We start from the raw sequence: 27,915 nt of genomic DNA, 5'->3' as shown, positions 1-27,915 counted from the left end.
AACACAAAAAGAAAATAAATTGATAATAGGAGAAAATTACTCTATTTTTGGGGAGCTGGGGAGCTCAGTGGATTAAGAGCCAATCCTAGAGATGGGAGGTCCTAGGTTCAAATCTGGCCTCAGCCACTTCCTAGCTGTGTGACCTTGGGCAAGTCACTTAACCCCCATTGCCTAGCCCTTACCACTCTTCTGCCTTGGAGCCAATACACAGTATTGACTCCAAGACGGAAGGTAAGGGTTTAAAAAAAAAAAAAAAGAAATTGGTCAGGATTCCTGGGTGGGAGAGAAGGGTACTATAGATGGAGGTAATTAATCCTGATCTCTATCTTCTTGGATTTTCTCCACTGACAAAGAAAAAGGGGAGACTATGTTACGAACACAGTCCAATGAAATTAAATAGGAGGGAACAACCAAATAACTTTCTTTTCTTCCGTCATTCTTTCTTTTCTCCTGGTTTATAAAATGCATTAACCCTCACTGCTCTCTCCTCCCAACAGAAGGCTGGAAACTGGAAGGAAGATAACAATTCAATAGCTAAACTGGACTGGAGAAACTAGGCGGTACTAGAGAAAGCTGAGGCTTGTAGCTCTCTAAGCCAGTTGTGTTATCTTAACTGGTCAATGTGGGAGTCAAATGCTACAAAACTATGAACTCTTCATCCCTGTTCTTCCCCTTTATAATTAGATTTGCACTTCACAGAGTTCAATAAAAGCAGGAATATGTCACATACCGACACAATTACAGTATGGAGGAGGCATTGCTACATGACAGATCCTCTGAAAAGGATTTGAGGTTTTTGATGAACAGCAAGCTTTATATGAGTAAACAATATGCAATAGAAGCAAACAAAACAAAAACAATGCAGCTGCATTAATAAAAATGTAAAACCAGAATGAATGATATACTGTAGTCTGTCCTGGTCAGTCCAAATTCAAATCTAGAAGCCACATTTTAGAAAAGACATTGGAATGCTAGAGCATTCCAGAGGAAGGTGACTAATGTGATCAGATAACTGTAAACAATTCCATGGTAGGATTATTTACAGGAGCTGGGGATGTTTAACCTGTAAAAGAGGAGACTTTGTAAGGGTTCTTAACCTTAGTCTGTCTTATTGACCCCTTTGACAATCTGGGGAACGTTATGGACATTTTTTTTAAATAATGTTTTTCGATAGATGAAAATTGCTAAGTTTCAATTCAATTATTGGAATGATGCTTTTAGATAGAAAGAAATGTTGAATTTCAATAAATTTCAATTTAAAATATGCTAATGAAAAAAATGATAAATTTCAATTAATGAAAAAAGGATGGAAAATTTTTCCCCACCCGATTTCATAGATCTTTTCACCATAAATCTTTCCCAAGTAAAGGGATAGTTTAAATATTCAGTCATATTAGGCTTCTTATGCTCATCAAGGAGTGGGAGTTGCAGAGATGTGGAATTCTACTTTATAATAAGAAAATCTTCCTACCAATTAGAACCATCCCAAAAATAGAATGAGCTATTTAGGAAGGTAGTGAGTTCTCCATCTCTGGAGATCTTCAGGCAGGGATTTGATGACAACTTGTCGGTGATATGGTAGAGAAGATTCCCATTCAAATATGGGTTTATTGTTTTGTAATTTAAACTATGAACCCATTAATTGAGAGAATGTTTTGTATAATTAGGTTTATTTAGTTGTAGTTAGTAGAGTGCTTGGTGGTGCGAATGACTTTTAAACTGGGAACTGAAAGAGGAGGAAAATATGTATAATGATTATAGGAAATAAACATCAAACATGGGAAATTCAGTCAGTCATTGGGATATTGAGCTTGTTTTGCCCTCATATGATATGCCATGAGGAAGGCAATAGCAATGTGCTTGTGCTCATAATAGAAGGTCCATGGAGTGGAAGGAATTCCATGACAAGCTTCTCAGTCTCATCTAAGCCACTTGCTGCCTATTTCTTCAGATGCCTCTGAATTAGAGCCTTAGAGGTAATTGTGTAATCATAAGAGGCATCTCAGACTCTCTTCCTTTGAGCTTAGACTTGTTTCTTCCTTAATATCGATGCCTCTTCATAGATGTCTTTCCCATCCTAAACCCAAGACCAAGGACAGTGGTGGTCTCTTATAGGTCTCTATTCTGTACTTGGTGCTACCAGCCCTGGGAATGACAGCTGAAAAGCAGTGTGCTGATTTAAAAGTGCTTTATTTCAGAGTTTGGGATTTGGAGTCATAAGACTTGAGTAAAAATTGTGGCTCTTTCGCTTTCTATCTATGTGATTTGCAGCAAATCACAACTCTGTGGGCCCAGGTTTTCTCATCTGTAAAATGAGAGAGGAGGACTAGATGACCTTAATCTCTTCTGGCTGTCTCAGTTCCTGGCTCTGTTACTTACTACTTGTGCTACTTTGGGAATAGCACTTCAAGTCTGCTGGCCTCCATTTCAGTGATGGGTGGAATTTCATAAGATTTCATAAGGCTTGTATTTAACAAAATCAAGAGCAGAAGTGCAAGATGGGAAACGTGAGACTAGACAACAGTTTCTGAACAAAGGATTTGTGTTTTTAAAAGATTGTAAGATAAACTCAATGACTTGATAGGAATTTACTCAGCAGGAGTTCGCTATACAGTTTGAATCCTAGAGCCAGACCAAAAGAAGATAAAATTTAATAGGTCAACAGCATGACATAGCAAAAGAAAAAAGCTAAAGCAATCTTAAGAGAAACAGAGCATCCAGAATAAGAATACCCAGAATGAGTGATAGGGTGATTGTACCATTTTGCTTTTCTCTAGTCTGACTATATCTGGATTATGGTCTTCAGGTCTCTGTGACATTTGAGAGGATATTGATGAGCTAAGGGGTCACCAGGATGGAAAATGGGCTGTTGACTGCCATAGGAAATTGGTTTGAAACACTTGAGAACAAATCTAGCCTCTTACTAGTTTTATGTCCTTGTGTAAGTCATTTAATCCACCTGACTCAGTTTCCTCAGTTGCAAACCAGACATAATAATAATACCTAACTCTTTGGGTTGTTGTGAGGATCAAATGAGATAATATTTATAAAGTGCTTAGCACATAACCCAGTAGTACACAGTAATTGCTTAATAATTGCTCATTTCCCCTTCTGTCAAGAACTGGAGTTGTTTAATTTAGAGGACAGACAGCATGGGAATGAAGTAGAATAGCAGTCCTTAAGCACATGAAAGGGTTTTAGATGGAAGCAGGGGTATTCTGGTAAGTGGTTGGGTCTCTGAAGGAAAAAAAATATTACGCATTACATATTTTAAGATTTAATCTGCTTTATTAACATTTTCTCCATCACTTTCTTAAGTCTAGACAATCAACCAAACAACAAATTAAGTCCAGATTTGCAGTACTTGTCAGTTTCCAAGGTGGAATTGCTCACATTGAAAACTGAAATTTTGACAATCAGCTCTTGCTAGACTTGTATGAACTGGTTTCAGCTCAACCTTGGGAGGAAGTGGGATTAGGTTTGAATTTTTGGCTCCAAAACATAGATCTTGGGGCAATGAGTGGAAGCTCTTGAAGGACAAGTTTGGATTGACTCGGCTGACTTGGTAAGTATAGCTTCCTGATTAACAGAGATTTTGGAGCACAGATGAGAAAACCACTTGAATGAAAGAATGAAAATATTTATGAAGCACCCATGATATGCAAAGCACTTCTCTAAGTGCTAGTCATGCAAACAGAAGAGTAAGACAGTTTCTGCTCTCCAGGAACTCACAGGGCAGACAACACAAATGGAAGATGTAGCATTGGGGATTCTTGTGCAGGTATAGTCTCAATGAGTTGATCTCTAAGCAACCTTCTAGCTCTGAAACCAGCATCTAGAAATGGTGCATAAGACATAGAGGGAGACAGGGATTGGTGAAATCAGTTGGAAGGTTATGGTATTAGTCTAGGTGAGGATGAGGCAGTTAGCTAGGATAGTGACAAAGGGAATGGAACTGATAGCCCACATTTATATTTAAAGTTTGCAAAAGAATTTGCTTACCACACCCATGAGAAGTAGATGAGGAGACTTCTGTCAGTCCTGTTTTAGACATGAAGAAACTGAGACTTAGGAGGGTTAAACTGACTTGACCCAGATTATACACCAAGCAACTGTCACAGTCTGGATTTGAATCCAAGTTTCCTAATCTGATTCATGTACATTTTCTTTCTTATTCTTTTTTAAAACCTTTACCTTTTGTATTAAAATCAATACTTAAAATTACTTTAGAAGCAGAAGAGCAATAAGGGCTACATAATTGGGATTAAGAGACGTGGCCAGAGTCACATAGCTAGGAGGTGTCTGAGGCCAAATTTGAACCCAAAGAACCTCTCATCTCCAGGACTGGCTGTCTACCACTAAGCCACCTAGCTGCCCCTTTTGTACATTTTCTATTCCAACAAGCTATCTTTCAGGTTTAGTTCGAGGGCTATTGAAGTAATGGAACTGACAGATTTGGAGATTAGATGCAGAAAACAAAGGTGAAGAAAGAGTGAGGAGTAATTTAGAGATCAAAACCATGAGTCGCTATGAGAGTGGTAACACTATTAATAGAAATAAGAATATCAGAAATAAAAAGATTTTTAAAAATATAGTCCTACTGGTCTTTGTTTTTACAACATTCGTTGATATACCCCCACATCCACACATGTCCTTGAACCTTCCTTTGTAATAAATAAAAGCAGTTAAATAAAATCAATTGACACACTTTCCATAGCTGACAACATAAATGAAATACTGGGACTTCAATTCCCCACCTTTGATAGATATGCTTGCACACTAATAATGACCACTACAATTAATTAGATTTTAGCTCTCTTTCTCTCTATATAACTCAAAAGTTGAGGGAGGAATAGGGTCAAATTCTGCTTGTATGACTGTGAGCATGTTACCTAATAAAAACACCTGTTTGCTCATCTGTAAAATGAAGATAATCATGTGTGTATATCTACCAAACAGACTTATAAGAATCATATGGGACAATGTATGTAAGAAATTTTATCAATATCAGTTCTCATGGTCATAGTCTGGTTGTTTTAGAGATAGAAAAAACCCTAAAAAATCATCTAGTCTCCTAGCCTCATTTACCCCCTTTGCTCTCAAAGAATTTATATTCTAAAGGGGGAAAAATCATATATAAAATCCAGCTGGAAAGCAGAGGGGGTGAGAGGAGGAATGGAAAAGGTTTCTACATGGGACCATGATGTCAAAGTTTAGAAAGCCAAAATAGGAGAGAAATGAAGATTAGCATGCTTAAGCCCTTCTCTCAATGGTGGGACATGGAGGAACTCATCAAATGGAGAAGAGAACTGACCTAGCAGAGAGTATTCTAGGATGCGATAGATATCCTTGGATGAAATGGTTCTAGGCACTGAGGAAATTCTAAGAAGCTGAGATATATTGGCAAAATATACAGTAGTCTTCCATCACATTCACATACTATTATCTACTTTATGCCTTTCATACTTAAAAAAATCTAATGGAAATGGCTTTTGTTCTATACATTTGAATAAATTCCTCATATATCTCTGAAATTAGAACTTTGTCAGAGAAACTGGTGCAAAAATTTGCAGGAAACTGTTTCCCATCTAATTTTTGCTGTGCTGTTTTTTTTTTAACAAAATCTTTAAAATTTTGTATAATCAAAATTATCCATTTTTTTCTTGTGATCAATTCTATCCCTTGTTTAGCCAGGAACTCTTCTATCTACAGTTCTATAAGGTAATTTATTTCTTGGTCTTCTATTTATCCTATAACCTTTTATTTATGCCACATAGCCATTTGGAATCATCTTACTATAGAGTGGGAGGTGATTGTCTAAACTTAATTTCTGCAAGACATTTCCAGTTTTCCCAAGAGATGACAAAGCATTTATCAAACACTAACTCTGCCATGCCAAATTTCTTGTCCATTGATAAGTTTCTTCATGTCCCTCCATTTTGGGGAGGGATCTACATCTGCTAACCTTTATTTCTCCCCTCTTTCTGCTTTCTGGACTTTGAAACCGTGGCCCCATATCGATACCTTTTCATTTTTCCCTTCATCCCCTTTATTCTTTAGCTGGCGTTTGTATGTTATCTTCCCCCTATAGAATATAAACTCTTTGAGAGGTGAGCATATAAAATGAGGATAGTAGCCTAGATGATTTTTAATCATCCTTTATATCTCTAAATCTACCAGGCTATGATCATATGAACTGATATTAACAAAACTTTTACATACATTGCCTTTTTTGATTCTCAAAATAACTCTATTAGGGAGATACTACACATACCACTATCTTTATTTTACAGATGAGGAAATAGCACTTTGAGTTGTTGGGTAACTTTCTCACAGTCATACAACTTATATGTGAGAAGTAGAATTTGCAGAGAAAACAGAGTTATGTTTAATAAGGAATGGGGATTGGCAAAATGAGGGTTTCTGAAGATTAAGGGGGCAAAACCCCCTAAGGATCATATTTATTACTGAAGTTAAATTCATATAGAAAAGGTTCAAGATAGTTAATTTCAACACTCATCAGATACCATTAGGTGTCTATATTTAAAGAATAATTGAGGATACAAGGTTATATAATACCTGCTCTCACTTAAATGAAAATCTAATGGCATCGATGAGACAAAAGCACACAGATATGAATTCTATCAGATAATATTCACTGAGTGCATGATTTAAGTAAAACAAAGTAAATAACAATTTCTCACATTTATACAATGCTATGCTTTACAGATTGTTTTACCCTCAGTAATCCTGTGTCATAGAAAGTGCAAGTATTATTCTCTCCTGTTTGCAAATGAACAAAATAAAGCAACTTGTCCATGGTCAGTCAAGGGAGCTGGAATTTGAACCCAGGCATTCTGACTCCAGATGCACCACTCTATCTAGGATTGTGAACAATCAATGATATCCAAGATGCTGGGCTTGGAGAGGGCACCAACTAGTCACGTTGCCAGTACTGGTGAGAGAAGGTCAGCAGAGGAGAAAGCTTTGAATTAATTGGTGTAGCAGGAGAGATTGGAGTTGGGAAGTCTTCACATCTTGGTACTTGTGAAACAACGTGCTCATTTTTGGTAAAGTGGCTGCTCAGAGCCACTGACAGCTCTAGGGTGTGAGCTGAGGGATAGGCAGCATGTGTTAGATAGGATAGAACTGTGTTGTGGCTCATCTTATTTGCATATGTGTTTATTTTTCCTAAAACAGAAATCAGCTAAAGGTCATGCATCATCTTGATTGATGATGTTTGAAGTGGGAATAGTGATATCAAGTCTTATGTAAAGTGCTTTGAGAAAAAGAATATGTTTTTTAAAAAGGAGAGGATATTTTTGTTTTCTTTCTTCCTTTTCTTCCTTTTTTTTCATTTCACATATGGCCTGAATAACTCCTGATGCTATCCCTCTGCTGTGCATGAGGGCAGGATTTCAGGGAGCCATAAGGATGCTGAGAAATCAGTCAAACAGGCTTTAAGAGTTTTGCATTTTTTTCCTGTGAACATCTTGCTGACGAAACAGTTTGAAATAGATTTGGTGAACAGACACCAGCAGTTTCAAATTTGGAACTCAGAAGCAATCCAGTTGTCTTTGGGGTCCCCAGAGATCCCAAGATAGGGACAGATCATTTCTCTGAAGGTTAAATCACAAAATCAGCACCTTCTAAGTTATAAATAATCATTGTCACCATGGGATTTGAGAGGATAATGTTCTCTGAGAAGGCAGGGCAAATAAACATTGCATCCATTTCACAAAGAAACTGAGGTATAGAGAGATGAATTGGCTTGATCAAGGTTACACAGAAAGGAATTTCAATCTAAATTTGGCCTCTTAAAATTGTGCCTCCTGAGATTATTGGTCAGTCAACCTTGTTGAGAAAAATAAACAGAAAACCAAGGAAGAAATTACCTTACAGATTTATGGATAAAAGAAAAAAAGAATGATAAAAAAGAAAAAAAATAATAAAAAGCGAGTAGAGAGGATCACAGAAGAATCCATTCTGTAACTTTTTAAAAATTGATATCTTTGTCATAACATCACTTTCATTTTTTAAGAAAAACTCATTTTCCTCTGCTCCAAATTGTGACAGAGAAAAATACTTTACAACAACATCTAATACAGCGACTACCTCAGTTGGAATAGTTCTCTGTCTCTCTGCTCTGACAAAGGAGTTATACTCTATAATTTGTCTTCTTGGACCATAATATACATTTTTTGCTTTGTTGGCTCAGAGTTCAAATTCTCCTTAGAGATTTTTTCCCTTTACATTGCTGAGGTCATCATGTCTATTTTTTATGGTTATGTATATTTTTATCTTTGTATCAGTTCCTAGAAATCTCCTATTTTGGTTTGAACTATCAATAGATCAATGAGCATTTACTAAATGTCTACTATGAGATCTGTATTTGTTTTTGAGGAGCTTATATTTTACCGGGAGAGACAATATGTACATGTAGACATATGTATATACAGAACAAATTAATACAAGGTAGGTAGGGAGAGAGGACATGAACAAAGAATAGGATAATATCACTCAGTCTCAGAGTTACATGATACCAGCCACTGTACTCTACCATACCCTGCTGTTTACTGAAGAATAACATTCCTGAGATAGATCTAGAGCTAAAGTTCTTAATCTGGGGCTTGTGAGCATATCTAGAGCTAGTTATGACTACATCTCAATATAATTGGTGTCCTTTATAATGCTATGTATTTAAGGAATATTATTCTGAAAGAGATTAATAGACTTCACCAGATTGACAAAGGAGTCCATAACCCAAAATGTTCACTACTCCTCTTCTAAAGAATTCTAGAAGGAAAACAATTAGAAGGGAGTAGAATGAGAATATTACTTGGAAGAATGCATTGCAAATTAATATCATTAAAATCAAGGAATTGAAGAGATTGTGGGACCAGTGGGACCAGTATAAAAGACAAGACATCTCATTCAATTGAGTGAGGAGAAAAATTTGCTGTTCAAAAAGAAACAAAGACAGAGAGAGAGATCCAAGAGAGAGAAAGAACTAGAGAGGCTAAGAGTAACCATAAAATTATTACTAATTTTTTAAAAATCTGTAATTCCCCTTTTAGAATCATTAGTACGTATTGGTTCCAAGGCAGAAAAGTGTAAGGGCCAGGTAAAGGGGCTTAATAAATTGCCCAATGTCATAAGGCCAGGAAGTATCTGAGGCCAGATTTGAACCCAGATTTCCCCTCTCTGGGTCTGGTTCTCAATCCATTGAACCATCTACCTGCCCCCAGTAAAACTATTTTTAAAAAATATTTGATAGGTAATTTTAGAACCAAATTAAAGAAAGCATTAAAAACCAAAGAGACTAAGTACTGGATTACAAGCAGAAGATAATAATCTGTGCATACATACAAGTACATTTCAGAAGATAACACAAAGCTAACAATTATAAACCTAAACATGAATGTTTAGGAAGAGTAGTTTGACTACTCAAGGGGGACAGAAGGAGGATGAGACAAAGAAGAGAAAATAGAGCCATCTAACCCTTACTTTTTGCTTTTTGTTTTGTGCCAAGAGAATGAATAATCTTTGGATTTGAAAGAAGAGAACAAAAATGGTTAATAAAGATTTAAAACAGAAGGCAAGAGAGCACTTAGCTGCCCTCAGAGATTTCAAGCCCCTAGATCTGGATGAACTATTTTCCAAGGTACTGAAATAACTGGTGCACAGAATCACTGAACTGCTGTAGATGATCGTTGAAAAAAATCTTTGCAAGAGGGAGAGATATAATAATGATAAAAAGTAAATATTCAAATTTTCTTTACAAAATAAAGAATTAGAAAGTGTCTTTCAACTATAGACTGAGGAATTGGATGTCAATTTCTGGAAAAAAAATGTCCAGAATATCTTATTAAAGGGATGATCTGTAATTGTGGAGAAAAAAAGGAAGCAGCAATTTCTAAGAGGTACTATGTCTTTATTGAGGTCATGCCAGATTAATCTCATTTCTTATTTTTGGGTACAGCTTTGTTGGATTAATCAATTAGGAAAATGTTATGGAATTAATATATCTGGATTCCAGAAAAAACATTTGGAAATCTTTTCATGCATCATCTTTGTGGATAAGACACAGAGATACAGACTAGATAGTGTTATAGTTAGGTGTATTTTTAACTTGTCAAATGACTTGACTGATGTCTTTAATAGTTTGATGTCAACTTGTTGAAAATCTCTAGTGGATTGTTCCCAGGATTATTTCTTTGTCCTATGCCCTTCAATATTTTTTATCAATGAAATAGATGGAAGGTATAACTAGCATGCTTAGCACATCTTAATTTGGAGGTATAGAAAACACATTATGTGTTAGAGTCAAGATCCTAATACATATTGGCATGCAAGAACAATGGAATGAAACTACTAAGATTAAATTTAACGGAAACAAATGTAATGTCCTATTCTGAGATTGAAATAATCCATTTCATAAATTAAGGACGAATGGGAGGCTTGGGTAGCCAGAAGTTTTTATGGAAAGTGTTTTGGAGTTTTAATGGCCTACAAGTTAAATTGTAGCAAGCTCAGTCATGATGAACAGCTAAAAATTAAGGCCATATTGGGTGTCAAGAGAGGCACATAATTTCAAGGAATAAGGAAGTGATGACTCCACTATGCTTTTCCCTGTAAAGCCCATATTTGGAATATTGTGTTCAGTTCTTCATGTTCCATTTTAGGAAGGACATTGATCAACTATAGTACGTCCAGAGGAATGCAAGTAAGATAATGAAAGATATAGAATTAATACCATAAGAAGATCAATTGATGAAAATAGAAATATATAGACTGGAGAAAAGGAAGAATTTAAAAATATAATCACTCTCTTCAAATATTTGAATGGCTATTAATATGAAATTGTTCTGCTTGATCTTAGAGGGAAGAATTAAGTAGAAACTGCAGAGAGGCATAATTAGGCCCAACCTAAGAAAAAAAAATTCTAAAATTAGAGTTCTGAAAAATGAAATGAGTTTCTTTGGGAGGGCACTATTTCACCCTCACCAAAAGTCATCAAGCAGAAGATGGAAGACCAGTTGTTGAGTAAACAGTGGAATAAATTTCTGATTGTATATGGATTGAGATAGATGGTCTCTAAAATCCTTTTTGGCTTTGAGGTCCTGGGATCTCTAAGGTAATATGAATTTCCTTTTCCAAGAGAAAAGGATGAGGATGAAAATAAGGAAAAACTACCTGGAAGAGGTAGCTTTAGCCTTGGAATGTGGAAGGATATCTCTGATGGTATTTGGATTAGACTAATCATCTTATTCCCTGCTAAGGTCTTCTTTAAGTATCTACCAATATACCTTTAACTTTGGTTGAATATGTTTCTCTCCTCTCTAGACATATATTTTTCTTCACACATGTACATAGGACCTTTCCATAGCAAAATTTGTTGCTTCATAGAGTTTATAGACTGTAGTCAACACAACATTTCCTATTGCCCATAATTACATCTAAATAGGAATTATCTATTTAATATCTAAGTCCCATCTTCTGATTCCAGAATGATAAAAAAGTTCAACTACATTTCCAAATGTCATTTTCTACTACCTTTCTACTCTACCAATTCACAGTATATTTTTCTCCAGGTACAAAAAATCCCCACAAAACCTATTTTTACTATAATTTTCTACCTTACCATTTTTTTTGCCTGATCTAAGATCCCATTTTCATAAGAACAGGTATCCACAGATTTAAGTATATTCATTATAAATGATCTTTAATGTAAATGTTGCTGGTAGCCTCTGTGGAGGATGGACAGACTTGCATGCAATAATCTTTCCTCTCTCCCTGTTAGACATCTGTTGAGACACATGTCTGGGAAGCTGAGAGCAGTGACTAAAGCAAGCTAAATGAGGAACCTTCATGGAGAATGGAGATCACAAGACAGTAAAGAAAGATAGGATGTGCTCAGATATGAGCAGATAACCCTAGACTTCCATCTAATCTTTCACTAAAGTCTTCAACTCTAGGGCCAAACAGGAGTACTAAAAGAGGCTGAACCTTCCAAGAAGCTGAGTATTTTAGGGGTGTGTATTCTAAAATTCCTGGATAATGTGGGAAAATGGAAAGACAAACTATATTTATTCAGGAATGTGATGGATGCTGCTTGAGCTGGTTTAGTTTCCTAATTTTCAGACTAGGTAGGGGCAAGGAGATGATATAAATTATCACTAAAAGTCCCCATGATTCCCCCTAGAATCTTCATTGGTACACAGGTAACCATGAGCTCAGAACACATTGAATTGAAAGTAGGAAACAGATTTGTTTTGCATATCCCCAAAGCATAAATTGAAAGTGTTTTTAAGCTAGAGCCCATCATATGTTAAATGGAGGCAAAGTATGGTAATATCTTCTTTCTTCATCATAAATGCCCAGACCAAAAAACAAACAAACAAAGGCAGAGGAAAGAAGAAGAGAGAGCTAAATTTTGATTTAGAAAAAAAATTTGCCTCAATCTGAGGATGGCATTGGTCATAAGAGTGGCAATTTCTTCCCCAGATACCTCTAGGCAAACTTGATTTCTATAGGTATCTGAGTGAACATGTATTCTCAACAATAACAAAGATTGTTCTCTCCTGACTCTTTTATTAAATGGAATCTTCCTGAACTCAGGGTCTAGGGCATGTCTAATATTGCATTCCTACTGTTTAACACAACCTGCTAGAGAAAGAAAGCATTTGGTAAGAGATAAAAGATGTTTAACTGAATTGAATTGCAGAGGGTCAGAAAAAGGAGGATTGGCTGAGAAGAGGAAGATTCTGGAATCTGGCTGGGAGCTACAGTAGGCTTTTCTGTTGTATTGCTATTCTCAAAGTGCTATAGGACAAGAAGCATTTTTCTTGACTCACAGTTTTTAGCTTATACTATTGAATTCTTTCTTTGGGAACAAAATTCCAATTCTCCAGTGGAAATCATTAGGGAAAAGAATCTCCTCTGCTGAAAACTTCTGAAGTAGAACTGGTTGCCCAACAAACTAGTTTGCTTGAGTAGCTTGTGGATAATGGTGGTGCTGAACCATTACCTTTATGGAATTGATTTTCTTATATGGCTCAAATAACTGGTTCCAAAAGAAACTTACACAATGGAAATGTTATGTGCTCCAGTGAACATTCTTCAAGTTTTATGGAATATCTACCAGCTTAAAATGTGAAATCTTATAACTTAGGCACAATCTTAGATCAATGACAAAATTAGCTAGATTATTACCATAGAGTGAATTTAGTCAAATTCTCCCTCAATTGCTAAATCTCCTTTGTATCTTGAAAGGATAATCTTCTATCCCTTATGTCTCTTTTTTAAAGTGCCTATAAAGGGAGAAGTACAATAAGGGGCAATTCTTGGCTAAGAACAGGATAAAGCAAAAAATAAATCTATCTAGATTACATTATTATTAGGTTGAAGTATAAAATTCAGAAAAATCTAAATATGTTCAGTATTTGTTATCTGTCATCATATCAATAATGTCCCTTCATTATCACTGTTCCACCCAATTTATTCAGATCTTAATGACTGAGATTTACATGACAGAAGACTGCCTAAATGATGAATCTGCTTCTGGAGGTATGGAATGACAGGTAATAGAGAACCTTTCCCTCCACTGTGGAAAGTCATCACCGAGTCTCTCCATACATTTTGGCAACAGAACTAGGGCCAAAGTTCCACTTGTTCAGAATCCCAGACCTGAAGTCAAGAACATCTGAGTCCAAATATGTCCTCAAAGGTTTTCTAGTTGGTCAATCCTGTGCAAATCATTTAACTTCTGTTTGCCTCAGTTTCTTTATCTGTAAAATGGAATTAATAATAGCATCTACTTCCCAGGGTTGTTAGAATTAATGAGATAATAATTATAAAGCATTTAGAATAGTTCCTAGCATACACTTAGTAGTACATAAATGTTCTTATTTGTTATTACTATACATGTGAATTAATTTTCCTCAGTTTCCTTAATGTCCTTATATGCAAAATGGAATCAGTAGATTAGATGACCTCAAAGGCTCTTCTAGCTCTTATCCTTGAGTTAGTATTAAGCCACATGAGCCTAAGAAGAGGAGTCGCATAGTCAGACTTGGATTTAGGACTGGGTTGTCAAGGCTCATTTGGAGAGAGGATAGGAGAGTGAAATTTAAAAAGGCCTTTAGGATGATCTGTGCTAAATATTGTGCTTTAGGGAATATATGCACTTTACACATGGTGTCTTTCATTTTAAGAATAATAATAGCTTCCTTTATATAGTGCTTTAAAATTTTTCAAAGCAATATGCAAATATTATCTTATTTTTTTCCCAATGACAACTTTAGGAGGAACCCGCTATTATTTTCCCAATTTTACAGACAAGGAAACTGAAGTGGACAGAGGTTAACTGGTTTACTAAGGTTGATATGGCTAATAAGTGTAAGAGGCAGAATTAGAATTCAGGTCTAAACTGACTTTAGGTTTAGCACAATGGTCTTGAGCAATATTTATAATATTCTAGGTGTGTAAAATACTTTTCTAGGACTTCAGATTATATAGAATATGTGAATGGAGAAATAAGATTTAGCAGTGTATTATACATGGGAGGCAAGTAAGACTGAGATGTTTTTGGATGACTTCAAGGATGTAGGCCCAAGAGAATGAGAAGATGCTGATACTCTAGATCAGCAGTTTTCAACCTGTGGGTCACGACCCCGGCGGGGGTCAAAAGACCAAAACACAGGGGTCGCCTAAAGCCATCGGAAAATATTTCCGATGGCTTTAGCTGCTGAGAAATCATGCTACTTTACAGCAAGATCTCAGAAAGAACGGGGACCCTGCTGCCCACACATTGTACTAATATTAGTTACTTATCAGCAGCCCTCCCCCTATGAGGGGTGATGGATTTACCCTGTTGCTTAGAGACGGGACTCAAACAGAGACCCAGAGAGAGGACCCAGGCACTGTCTCCAGAGGGGTTAAGAACAAGTCCTGGAGTGGATCACTCCTGGAGCAGATAATGGAGCAGAGTAACCCCAGCAAAGTGAAGCCTCAGCTTGAGCTGAAGGGAGATGACAGGAAGTAGAAGGCAGTGTCTGCGGACCCCCCTCCCCAGGCAGGACTTAACTCCCGCCCCAGCTCTCAGGCTGCCTCCTGCTGGATTAATATTTCTCAACATATAATTAAATATTGTTTTTGTGATTAATCACTATGTTTAAATTATGTTTGATTTGTAGCAATGAGAATACATAATGCATATCAGCTATTTACATTCTGAATCATAACTGTAGCAAAATTACAGTGTTGAAGTAGCCACCAAAATAATTTTTTGGTTTGGGGTCACTGCAACATGACGAACTGTATTGTGGGGTCACGGCATTAGAAAGAATGAGAACCACTGCTCTATATAATAAAGGGAAGTTGGAAAGAGGGAATAATTGGGAGAAAAGGAAATTACTTCTTTTCTTACATAAGCTTACTCTTTTTTCCAGATTATGTGTCATTACAATTTTCAATAACTGTTTTCTGACATTTAGCAATCCATGTTAGTTCTTCTTTTTTGAACACATTGAGCTTAAGATTCTTATAGGGCATTCCATCTAAAATATTCAGAAGACAGTTGGTAATGTGAAACTGCAATTCAGATGAAAGTCTAGGCCAGGATATATAGGTCTTGGACTAATTTAAATAGAATTTATAACTGAGCCCATGGGAATTCGTGAGATTTAATAGGGAGTTGCAAGTTCCTCCTTTTCAAGTAAAATAATCCAGAACTAAAAAAGGGGTGGTTCAGGATGGAGCCTTGAGGGACACTCATAGTTAGTGGGAATGACATGGGTTAATAATGAGCAAAGTCGACTGAAAAGGAGCAAGTTGGATAGGAAGAGAGCCACCAGGTAAGAGTTTATTTTGACAACCCAGTGAGGAGAGAGAATCCAAGGGAAGGTGTGTCAACTATTACAGAAAGGTCAAAAAGGATTAGGATCAAAAACTATTCTATTTATCACTTAAGAAATTGTGAGTAATTTGGCTGCAGGGGTAAGTTTCAGTTGAATAAGGTCAGAAGTCTAATAAGACTAATAAGAGAAGGCTTAGAAGAGAATAAGAGAGAAAGTAGAGACACGGGATGTACATAGCCTTTTCTGGAAATTTAACCACAAAGGGAGAAGATAAGATCAAGTGAGGATTATTGCCAGTTTTGTTGTTGTTGTAGCTTTTGTTTGTAGAATAGAAGAGACCTTGGCATGTTTTTAGAAAGCAGGAAAGGAGCCAGTAAATAGAGAAATATTAAAGGGGTGTGTGTGACAGAAAAAGCCAGATACACACAGAAAGGCATAGTAATAGTGGAGGACAATCTGAAGTGTTGAGGAGACAGAGTCAATGATCAGGGATGCATATAGAGGGCTTGGCTTTGGCAAGAAGAGGAGCCATCACTATTCATTATACCGGTAGCATTTATATAGCATTTTAAAGTTTTCAAAGTATATTACAAATATTATCTCATTTAATCTTCACAATCTTGGGAGGTAGTTGCTATTATTATCCTCATTTCAAGTTGAGGAAACTAAGGCAGAAAGAGATTAAGAGATTAAGGTCACATTGCTAATAAGTGTCAGAGGTGGAATTCGAACTCAGCTTTTGACTTCAAGGTTCATTGCTTTAGTTATAGTTTTACCTATTTGCCTTTTCATCCAAGAAAGAAGGAAGAGATGGTAAGGGAAGATACCTGAATGATTTGAGCTAAGGAGAAAGCAGAAGAGAGAGCTCTCAGGAAACATCTTTAGTAATTTACCCAGTGTTTTTTGGAAAAGCTATGAGAAGAAAATAATTCCTCTCTTGCTGGGGATCTGCATCAGCAAAGTCATCTATCACTTGGAGGCTAAAAGATCAAGTCAATTTGTTAATGAAATATCTATCAAGTAAACAGGAAGGAGGACCAAAATTCACAGCAAACCCCTAAAGACCTGTACTCTTCTGGTGTGGGCTAACCACATTAAAAAAAAGAGTGGGAAGGAAACACTGAGTAAGCCTCAATGGATTGTCTCCACGAAATCAGATTTTTGTGTGAGATGGGGATAACTTAAGGTGAAACTGTTTAGGAAAATAAGATGAGAAGACTCAAGGCAGGAAGTTTCTGACAAATATCTCAGCATCTTCAAAGTTCTGATAGTCCCTTAACCTTTTCAAACCTGCAATGTCTCAGACCTCTTGTAAAGTGGGAATCCATATTTACTAAGCTTATTTTGCATAGAACCCTTCTCAGACACACCACCCAATTGTTAAAATATACTAATTTGAACCAAACCCTTCCCAAAATTTGGACACCTCCCTGTAAAGCAACCTTTTCTAAATTTTCAGAGATGATATCAGTTCCTCTTTGGTCACCAGGTCTGGTGTTTGTTCTTCATTTGAATTGTTAAGTGTCCCAGAGAAGGTGATTCCTATATTCAAACTGGACACTTGAAATGGCAAGAGCCCTAATCAGTCTCAGGTGTTTTTGCTGTTTCTGAATGGCCATCAAGGGAAATGTTCTTCTTAGCTATTTTTGGAAATGCAATAGAAAAGAGAAAGGGAAAAATAATTTCCTTAAGAAAACCTTTAAGTCCAACTTTTGATCTTTCAAAGTTACCATTTTCATCAGTTCTCCTACTTCCTTTGTCTTTTGACCATGTGGGAATAATTTTGCCTCTGCCTCAGTTTCAACCTCTGTAAAGAGGTTTGAACTCAATGGGCTTTAAGGATGCTTCCAATTGGTTTATAGAAAATGTTCTTTTCCTACACAGAGTAAAAGTTGCTATGAAAGCTGGCTTATTAGTTTGCCTACATGTAACTAACCCAGATGCTTGTCATTGGCCTTCTTTACAACCTCATTAGAAAAATATTTATTTGACTGATTCAACCTTAGCTCAACAACTTCTTATGCCATACCTTGAATTCTGCAGTTATTTTTACTGAAAGACTATGTCATAGCCAATTCTAAAATCATTTAGGATTAATATTGGAACCAAGTATTGAGAATATTGACAAGTAAATTAGACTAAGCTAGGACCATGGTGCATTGTGACCCATATTGTTGTTGTTTCTCCTTTGTTTTCAAAAAGTACCAATGACATCATGGTTGATGTCTTGACTTGTACATGAATTGGATTTGAGTGAGATGGAGTTGTATAAATACTGTAACTGACTTACAAATATGTTAAAGATTCCATGACTATCTATTTAAATATTTTGAGTAGAAGCCATAGTTCTTGTTCTTTGTCAATCTTTGAACTTCAATATCCCTTAAATAAAAACTCTTAGATCTTTCCTTTTATCAGAAAAAGTCTTAATTAAAAATTTAAAGCTATAATTCCAGAAGAGAGGCTTTTTAGAATAAAGGAAAAAAGGCTTGGCGTGGTGTCTAGAAAGCCTGGGTTCAATGCTGTTTCTGATATAAATTACTTACAGGGCCATAGATAAATCATTTAAACTATAAGTGTTTCAGTCTACTCTCTTAAGGTACTCTCTTAAAATACAGATTAGTTGCTTATGTATATTCATATGGAAGGGTTTACAATCTGAGATCCCCACATCAATGAAATCACTAGTGTGGGGTATGGGGACATTGATTTAAAATTTTAATTTAGCTTTTGGTTTATTTAAATTATAGTCCTGATATGAGATAATGTGGAACTAAGATTGATTAGTTACTGCAAATGAATGAATTCCAGAGACATTGCAGACATTTGTAGAAGGCATTGTTTTCTAGTTACAATTACTTATATAGAGCTTATATTTACTTTAGTTTATACTTGTTACACTGTTTATATCTAGTTTATATTTGTTCTATATCATTTGCTCATTGATTTTGCCCTAAGAATAAATACTGTAGACAGTGTGTAAGGAAGAAAACAAAAAGAAAAAAAAATAATTACAGAGAAATCAAATTTGTGATTTAGTAATGATTTGCTTAGCAAAAGCAGACAAGAAGAATACCAATTAAATAAAAAAAAAAACAACTCTGTGTTTGAAATGAGTGTAATTCCCAAGATTTTGTTTTCTATTTTGTTGGTTATTGGATGGTAGGATGATAACAGAATTCGGAAACAGTTCTCAGCAAATCAACTAATGCAAGTCATAGGGTGGGTGTAGACTTTTCAAGGAAGAAAGAGGCAGCTTGACTGTCATTTCAGTCTATAACACTGTTAGCTTCAAATCAAGGACCAAAATTAAAGGATATCAAGTAAAAGGAACAACAGCAAGTCATTCTAACCATGACCCCCTGTCTCATTGTCCTACCACAGTTCACACTGTCAAAAAACCCCAAACACCATTTTATAGATGAATACATTGAGACCCAGAGAAGTGATAATGAGAAAAGTGCCTCATAAAAGAATTTAAAAAATCATTTTAGTATCAAAATTTGTTTCAATAAACTTTTGAATTTGTCTTTCTGAATTCATTGCTTATTCTCTAGCTTGAATTTCATTTCCAGGTTTCCCTGAAACATTTCAGCCCCAAGTTTCTTTAAATCTAGTCACCTGATTAATTAGCATTTCAATGCTTTAAGGGAAAAAACCAAACAAACTAAAAATCCTATTATTTGAACAGTTGAACCTGGGAGTAGAGAGAGGATCAGTGTTGCTTTTTTGAGGGAAAAGTACACTGTACTGAGAGTTAGGAACATTGGGGTTCAAATCCAGATCTTCCCCAATTTGCTATGAAGCCTTAAATAGCTCCCCTTATTTCTGGAGTCTCTTTTGTCCAATCTGGGGGAGGGGGTCAAGGAAGAGAGATTCAGCATTTCTAGTGGAAATAATAGAAAGGGAAATATCATTCATGATGACTATATAATGTGGAAAACATCTATCAGCTGATCTAATAAGACACATTCAAGAAACAAATCCACAAACTTAAAAAAAAAAGAAATTAAGAATGAATTTAAAAGATTGCAGGGATATTCATTACTTTTGGTTGGGTCACACCAGTATAATAAAAACAGTACGAGTACCTAAATTAATTTATACATTCTGGGCTATACTAATCACACTTCAAAAGAGGTGTTATACAAAACTCTACAAAATGGTAACACAATTCATTTGAAGGAACAAAATGATCATGAGTCTCAAGGGAAATGAAAAAAGTAGAAATAGAGAGAGATATCTAGACTTACAATCACATTATTATTCAGCAATCATCAAAAGGATTTGCTACTGTTAAAAAAGTAAAATAGATCAGTGGGACCACTTTATAATTAGAAAACAATCTCAATAACTTAGGGTTAAATAAAATAGAGAACATAAACTACAGTGGAAAGTTCTCCTCATTTTACAAAAATTACTGAGGAAACTGAAAAGTGGTTTAGCAAAAACAAAAACAACTCCTTGACACCCTTTAAGATTTTGACTAGAAGTTCTTAACCTAGGTATCAAGGGTTCCATGCATCTACTTCAGATTGTCTGTGAACTTGGATGAGAAAAAATTCCCATTCATATTTTTTTACCAATGTTTGACTGAAAATTAGCATTTTCATCCCTCATAAGTATAAAGAAAATCAAATACTATTCTAAAAAGGGGCCTATAGGCTTGCTCATCCAGACTGCCAAAATCACACACACACACACACACAAGATTAAGAACTCCTAATTTAGACTATCGTCTTATATTACATACTTCAGATAGTTCTAAATGTATACTCAAGGAGGAAGATGAATGGAGGTATCTTTCAGTTATGTGTAAGGGGAGAATCTTAGCAAACCAAAGGACAGAAGAGATAACAAAATTATGATAGTTAATTTTCATTACATGAAATCAAAAAGCTTTGCACTAACAAAATTAATGCAGTTTTAGATAAATTTTTGTAAACTCTGTTGGACAAGATCCATACCCTTTGATCCATAGATCCTACTAATAGGTATATACATCAAGGAAATAGAAGACAGAAAGGTCCCATATACAAGAAAAATTCATTGAAGTGTTTTGTTTTGGTCTTTTTGTGGAAGCAAAAAAATAGGGAATGGTAGGCACTCATCAATTGGGGAACAGCAAAACGTGGTAGGAAATTAATATTATGGAATGTTAGGAATGACAAATATTAAGAATTCAGTATATCATGGGAAGATATGCAAAATCACCAAAGCCAAGAAAAACAAGAAAATCAATGACTATAGCAAAAGAAAGAACAACCAAATGAACCTTATTGTTGTTTAATTACAATGACCAAACCTTTTCCTAAGAAGAGGTTAGAAACTATACCTCTTACATTTTACTGTAGAGATGGGGTATGATATGTTCAGGCAATTATTAGACATAGAGTAAGACAGTTTTTGAGTTATTTGGTTTTGGTGAACTTTTTCTTATTTTTTTCTTTTTCAATCTTTGGTACAAGGGAAGACTTACTGGACAAGAAAGAGGAGGAGGGACACATTCAGAGATAAATTAACTATCAAAACAATAACATCAAGAAAAGTTAAGAGAAAAGGAGATCAGAGGAGTAGATGATCTCTTAATATTCTTAATACTTAATACATAAGTTTAAATATCACTTCACTCACATCAAACAGAGAAATATATCCTCAAAATGGAACTAGTCACTATGGATTTTTCTTTGAGGGGAAAAGAAATACTTATTAATAGATGGTTGATGAAGTGTTGGATTTTTCCAGCCATTCTGAAAAACAATTTGGATTTATATAATAGTAGTCACTATGTATACTAAGATTATACACCCAAGGAGAACAAAGACAAAAAGAACCTATACATACAGCAAAATATTCCTAATCTCACTTGTGTGCTTGTCAATTGGGAAATGAATAAACAAATTGTGATATGACAACATAATGGGAAATTATTATTTCATAAGAAATATGGGAAATTCACAAAATCATGGGTAGATTTCTATGAACTATTGGTGTCCTTTTATCACAATGTTTTCTATTGGTTCATGATTAATAAATTGCTTGTTGGAATGGCTTGGAAAGTGAATTAAGCAAAATCAAGTGAAGAATATAAACAATGACTACAATAATATAAATGAAAAGGACACTAAAAGGAATCCAAACTCTGAATAATTATAATGATCAATCTTGGTCTCAGAAAACAGATGATAATCTGAGTCATTTGGTAGAGAAATGGATAACTAGTGTATGTATTGAACCAAACTTTTTTTTTTTAATTTTTAAAAGGGAGTGACCAATGATGTGTTTGGTAGAGTAAGTACAGTTGGAGGAATAATGTGATATAAAAATTTGACAAAGTATTTAAAAGAAAAAAATTAAGCATTAATTTGGGAGCAGATAGAACAATTATCTAAACTGAACATTCTGCAACTCATTCCTAAGAATTCTCTTTTAACTGGCCTGTCTTCATAGTGTTTTTGATTAATAATATATATAGGGAGGCAAATTGGAGATTGGCTCTGGGTGAAGGTGAGATGGATAAGACATAGTAATGTCAGCAGAAAGAGTGATCTAAGCCAAAGTTGGAGTTAAAGGATTTTAACCTTAGGTAGGCATTTGGAAGGGTTGAGAAAAATATGAAAAATGAAACAGGCAGAACCAAAAGAACATTGTGTACAGCAACAAATGTTCAAAAGATGACTTGTATATGCCTGCCTCCAGAAAAAGAACTGATAAATAAGTAAGGCATAATTTAATATATACATATATATTTTTGCCACATGATGCCATCTCAAATGGGGGGGTATAAGAGTAGAACTTATTTTTAATAAAATAAAAAGCAATGAATTTAAATTAAAAAAGAAAAATTATTAGAGTCAGAGAAATCAGTATGAGAGTGGTTATTATTTTATTTGAATAACAACATGAGGCTTTTACAAAAGTTTTAATGTTGATAAAATAAAATAAAAAGAAGACCTCCAAAATACTAGGGTTCTGGAACTGCCACATTCTATTGTCGATTCAATCAAAGGAGCATTTTTTAATGTACCTTCTATGCCAAAGTACTGTGTTAGGCATAAAAAGAAAATTGGGAGGCCTTTGCTCTTAAGGAGTTCCATTCTCCTGAGGGGCTACTACATATACATGAATATAATCATACTTTAGTGAAAATTGAGGAGAAAGAGCTTACTAAAATAGGCTCCACTGTTTATCATATCTGTTACTTTGGATAAACTACTTGACTCTCTGGAGCTTAGTTCTGAAGAACTAATGATGAACTAAGATGAATCTGCAAAATGAGGAGATGAACTTGATAGCCTCTAAATTACCTTCCAGCTCTAACCTTATGGTCCAATGATCCTCTGAACTGGGGAGAATCAAGAAGATTTCCTCTGGAACATGGCTCCTGACATAAATTTTAAATGATGACAAGGATTCTGATTTTGGAAGACCTTCGATAGCAGATAGGGGCATTTGTAATTGAGGCAAGTGGAATCCTATATTCAGATTTGGGTCTTAGGTAGATGATTTTGGCAGTAATCAATAAATCAGATGGGAGGTGGGGAAAGGTCAAAGTTAATCCAAGGTTGTAAATGTAGGTGATTGGAAAGAATGGGAAATTTTGCTGGAGGAACAGGTTTGGAGGTGGTAGAGTGGGAGAAGATATTAACTCACATTTTTAGACATTTTGAACTTCAGATGCATATTGGACATTCAAGAAGAGACATCCAACAGTAAGTAAGTGCTGTAAGATTTGAGTTCAAGGAAGAAATTAGAGCTGGAAATATAAATATGAATGTCATCTTCATAGAGCTGATACTTAAAACTGGGGGAAAATGAGATTTTCAAGGTAGAATATAAGATACAAAAGCATCAGGTGAGGGACTGAGGATCAGAAAGATAAAAGAACAAGAAGGGAGTAGTGTTACATAAATCAAGGAAATTAAGGGTTTGAGGCTAAGGAGGAAAAAGGGAAAGAAAAAATATGTATCAGTTGTGATCATTCATAACTTTGGAGAGAAAAATTTCAGTCAAGTAATGGTGTCAGAAGTGGGTGATGGAAAAGACTACTCAGGGAATGTAGATTATTCTTTCTAAGAACTTGATGAAGAAGGGAAGAGAGATGCAGCATGATAATCTGATGGATCCAGTGAAGATTTTCCAAGAAGATGGTAGACCTGGGTATGTTCATAGGTTATGGAGAAGGAGTCAAAAATTAGGAGAGATTGAAGATGAAAATAGGAGAACACGGTAGATGACAAAGATTCTGGAACTTTAGTATGAGAGAAGAGAATTAAGAATAGAGAAAGGGTAGTTGATGTTGGTAAGGAAGAAGATCCATCTATTTCTGAAACAGGAGGACAGGTTAAGAAAATGCCTCACGATACAGAAGTAGAAAAAACTGAGGTAGTTTGGGAGAAATGGGCTTGATTTTCCTGATGAAGCAGGATGCAAGGATATTGGATGATTAAAAGGGATATGAACAATAGAAAAGAAGGTTATAGAATAGTTGCTGAGAATGGGAAGAATACAGTTTTTTTCTATGAAGCTCTTCATATTAAATACCATGAATTTGCCATAAACTCAGTGAGGATGGTGATATGACTTATTCTAGGGGTGTCTGGCATCTTAGGAGTATGAGTGGACAAGGAATTTGATGGCGGTGATTCACAGCTGTGTTGTCAAAGTGTAAACTGTGGAAGAACAATGAGACAAGGAGTCATGGTTAGAATAAATTGCTGTTGTTCAGTTGATTAGTCATGTCTGACTCTTCCTGACCCCATGGACCATACTGCACAGGGTGTTTTCTTAGCAAAGATATTGGAGTGGGTGATCATTTCCTTCTCCATATTAGAATGAGTGCATAATATAATTAGTTGGCTATAGGATGGAAAGAAGGATGAGGGAGTAGCAGGGTGAAGTCAGGATGAAAAAAAACAGGTTTAGAAAAAAGGAAGAAATGAAGGGTTAAGGGACCATAACATGAGGATAGCAATTTTAGAGTTCAAATCCAGAATCAAAGATTTCTATTTTGAAGGGAACTTAGGAGTCATGAAGTCTACAGTGTATGATGGGCACAACCTATGATCCCTGCTACCTGGGAGGCTGAGACTGGTGGATGACCTTAACTTGGGACTTCTGAGATGCAGAAGATCAAATGCCAATCACCTGTCCTCATCAAGTCTAGCAGATAAAAGCTTCCTCAGTGATTATGAGGAAGATTAGGTCAACCAGTGGCTGCTATTCTTCCAGCGTGGATCAGAAAGGGAAACCCAGACTTTAAATAACAACAACAACAAACATCAGCAAAAGTAGTTGAGTCCAATTTGGCCATGTTCTATATGCCACCAAATCAGGCATCTTTCACAGCTGATTAAAAAAAGAACTGGAAAGATTAAGCAATTGATTCAGGGTCATACAGTTACATTATATCTGAGGTAGGATTTGAACCCAGGTCACCCTGGTTCCAATTAAAAAAATATATATTTTATTTTACTAATTACCTGTAGTAACAATTTTCCATAAAAATTTTCTGAAGTTATAATATCCAAATTGTCTCCTTCACTCTCCGTCCCCTTTCCCAAAAATGATAAGTAATTGATCTATGTTATATGTGTATTATCATGCAAAATATTTCCACATTGTTCATTGTTGTAAGAGTATACTCATATGAAACTAAAACCCTGAAATAAAAACCTAAATAAACTAAAGTGAAAAATAGAATACTTTGCTCTGCATTTTGACCCCAACAGTTCTTTCTCTGGAGGTAGATAGCATTCTTTGTCATAAGTCCTTCAGAATTGTCCTGGATCATTGCCCTACTTCCAATTTTAAAGGTATATCCACTGTCAGATAGTGAAATTAGCTAGTTAAGATAGAGATATAGATGAACAATAGTTAGGATTCTCTCTGAATCAGAAGTCAGTGTATTAGGAGGATAGGCATTTGAGGTGATAAAATATATAGCTCAGTTCCCAAATATCAGAGTAGGGATTAGCTTCAAGAGAAAAATTTCAACTTTAATACTGAATTCCTTAGAAAAGGAGTGACCTTGAATCTGATCAATGTTGTATTCGAGGGGTTATTTAGTTGTAACACAGGAGAGAGAGAGAGAGACAGAGAGAGAGAGACAGAGAGACACACACACACAGAGAGAGAGAGAGAGAGAGAGAGAGAGAGAGAGAGAGAGAGAGAGAGAGAGAGAGAGAGAGAGAGACAGAGAGAGAGAGACAGAGAGAGTGGAGACTTCCCTTCTTAAAGTGGGGTTCAGGGGAGGCAGCTGATGTTTAAGGTTAGCTCAGAAAGAGGAGAGGGGGTTTGAAGATTTTCCCCCTTCTGCCTTCCCTCCTAAGCTAAGGCTGCTCTCCTAGACACTTCTGTCCCTCTTGTTCCTGCCTTCCCTCTTGTTCCTGCCTCCACTACTTGAGACCAAAGGGTCTCCCCTTGATCTGTTCACTCACACTTGATTCACAGCTTGGGGAAAAGATAACTATTTTAATATCAACTCAATCAGGTGTATTAAAGAGATAATCTATTGATCACTAATGGCTAATAAGTTAATATTTCCTACCCTTCTCCTCCCTTCACCTCCCAGTTTCCACTCACGCCCTTCTGTCTTCCTTTCTCCTTCCCCAGTCTTAGCCAGCCACCTTCTAAGTAACCCAGGGGAACTATGAGATTTCAGAGAAATATTCTTTACTCTTCTTTTCTCAAGTAAAGGGGTTTATTGGTAACAAACAGAATGGGGATTGAGGTGAGAGGGGTGAGGGTGTCCCTAATCTCTAGGGAGAATTAGGAGGGTTTGGGAAATGTCAGTTATTCACAACTGTGACTCAGAGACAGCCAGAGAGATGGAGAACAACTGTTAAATCTTCCTTCTTCAGTCAGATAATCTCTGAGCAATTCAAGTCCTGACTCTGTCAAAAACCACAAAGGTCTCTCTGCCTAGGTCAGGAAAATCCAGTCTCTCTTCGTCAGGAACCCCAGAGAAGAGGTTTCTCCCTTGGTCAGTAAACCCCAGAGAAGAAATCTCAGTTCATCTCCCCTGGCCAGCTCCAACTGCCTCTCCTGGGAACATTCGGTTTGGAATCTTTGCCTTGATTGACAGATCAGGTTCTTTATCTTGGTTCACATTCTTGGCTTGGCTTGTAAATCCTCCCTTTCTTCATGCCCCTTCCACACAGGATAAGTCCAAAGGAATAACTAACAGGGAAAGAATGGGAGAGGAAGGTGTGAAAAGGTTGGTCTCTGTCTCTATCTAAAACCCTTTTCCTCCCTCCTCAAGTTTGGTGGGAACTCAGGCTTTGGCAGCCTGAGCTCCCTGAGAGAAAGGCAAGTTGACTCATCCTGGATTTGGCCCCTTGGCCACAGTTCAGACTCAGGGCAACCAGAGCTGAAGTAAAGTTGGACAGAGATTTAAAATGTCTTTCTCAGGTTTCCTCTTAAATAGTCTTTTCAATTGGGAAATGTTGGGGGCAAAGATTTCCAGTCATCAGGAGGAAAAGTGAGTAACCCTCAGGAGAAAGTATTTTTCAACCTTCTCTCTTTAGCTTCTCAAGACTGAGAGCAACTTCTCTACCAGCCAGAGTCTTCTCCAGATTCCAAACTCCTGGGACCCCTCCCCCATCAAGGTGATCAGTTCCACACACTCTTCAGCCTGGCACTCTTCTTATGTGCCAGCCTCTGTCACAATGGCAACCACAAGCTTCTAAATGTGTTGATATAGATAGATGAGTGAAACTCAGAGGAGCAGAAGTTATTTAAAGTGACCATGTTGAGTGTGTACCTGAAGTGTCAGAGTAAGAAGCATGGCATTTCCTCCTCTTTGCCCAGTACATGATGGAAGCAAGAATGAAAAAGAAAAAGACCAACCAGTAATGGAGAGGGTGATCATGTAATGCTGTGTCTTCTGGAGAGGGTCAGCTTTCTGAGAGTTAAGAAAGAAGGAAAGAGGCTTAGGAAGAAAGGAAGTTTGTGAATAATCAAATTAAGGGGTTAGAGGGCACAATGGAAAGGGAGAGCAGAGGAGGAAATGAATGATGGGGTGGTAGGCTTGAGTTGGGATGCAGAGAAGAGG

General features: G+C 36.2%; 1 protein-coding gene and 1 long non-coding RNA gene across 2 annotated transcripts in view; both read left to right on the top strand.

Moving 5' to 3' along the window:
• Positions 1-22,705, top strand: part of LOC130455872 (uncharacterized) — a 71,599-nt gene extending 48,894 nt beyond the window's left edge. Inside the window, exon 2 of the long non-coding RNA XR_008914069.1 lies at positions 498-22,705. This is a non-coding gene — a long non-coding RNA (uncharacterized LOC130455872). The remainder of the gene's footprint in view (positions 1-497) is intronic.
• FGF14 (fibroblast growth factor 14) overlaps positions 1-27,915 on the top strand; it is an 861,172-nt gene that overhangs the window by 287,591 nt on the left and 545,666 nt on the right. The gene's annotated exons all lie outside the window — the stretch shown is intronic.

The sequence above is a fragment of the Monodelphis domestica genome, chromosome 8 (assembly GCF_027887165.1).
Source record: "Monodelphis domestica isolate mMonDom1 chromosome 8, mMonDom1.pri, whole genome shotgun sequence".
NCBI lineage: Eukaryota > Metazoa > Chordata > Mammalia > Didelphimorphia > Didelphidae > Monodelphis > Monodelphis domestica.
Note: the sequence above shows the minus strand (reverse complement) of the source record. Positions and strands in the feature narration are given on the sequence as shown.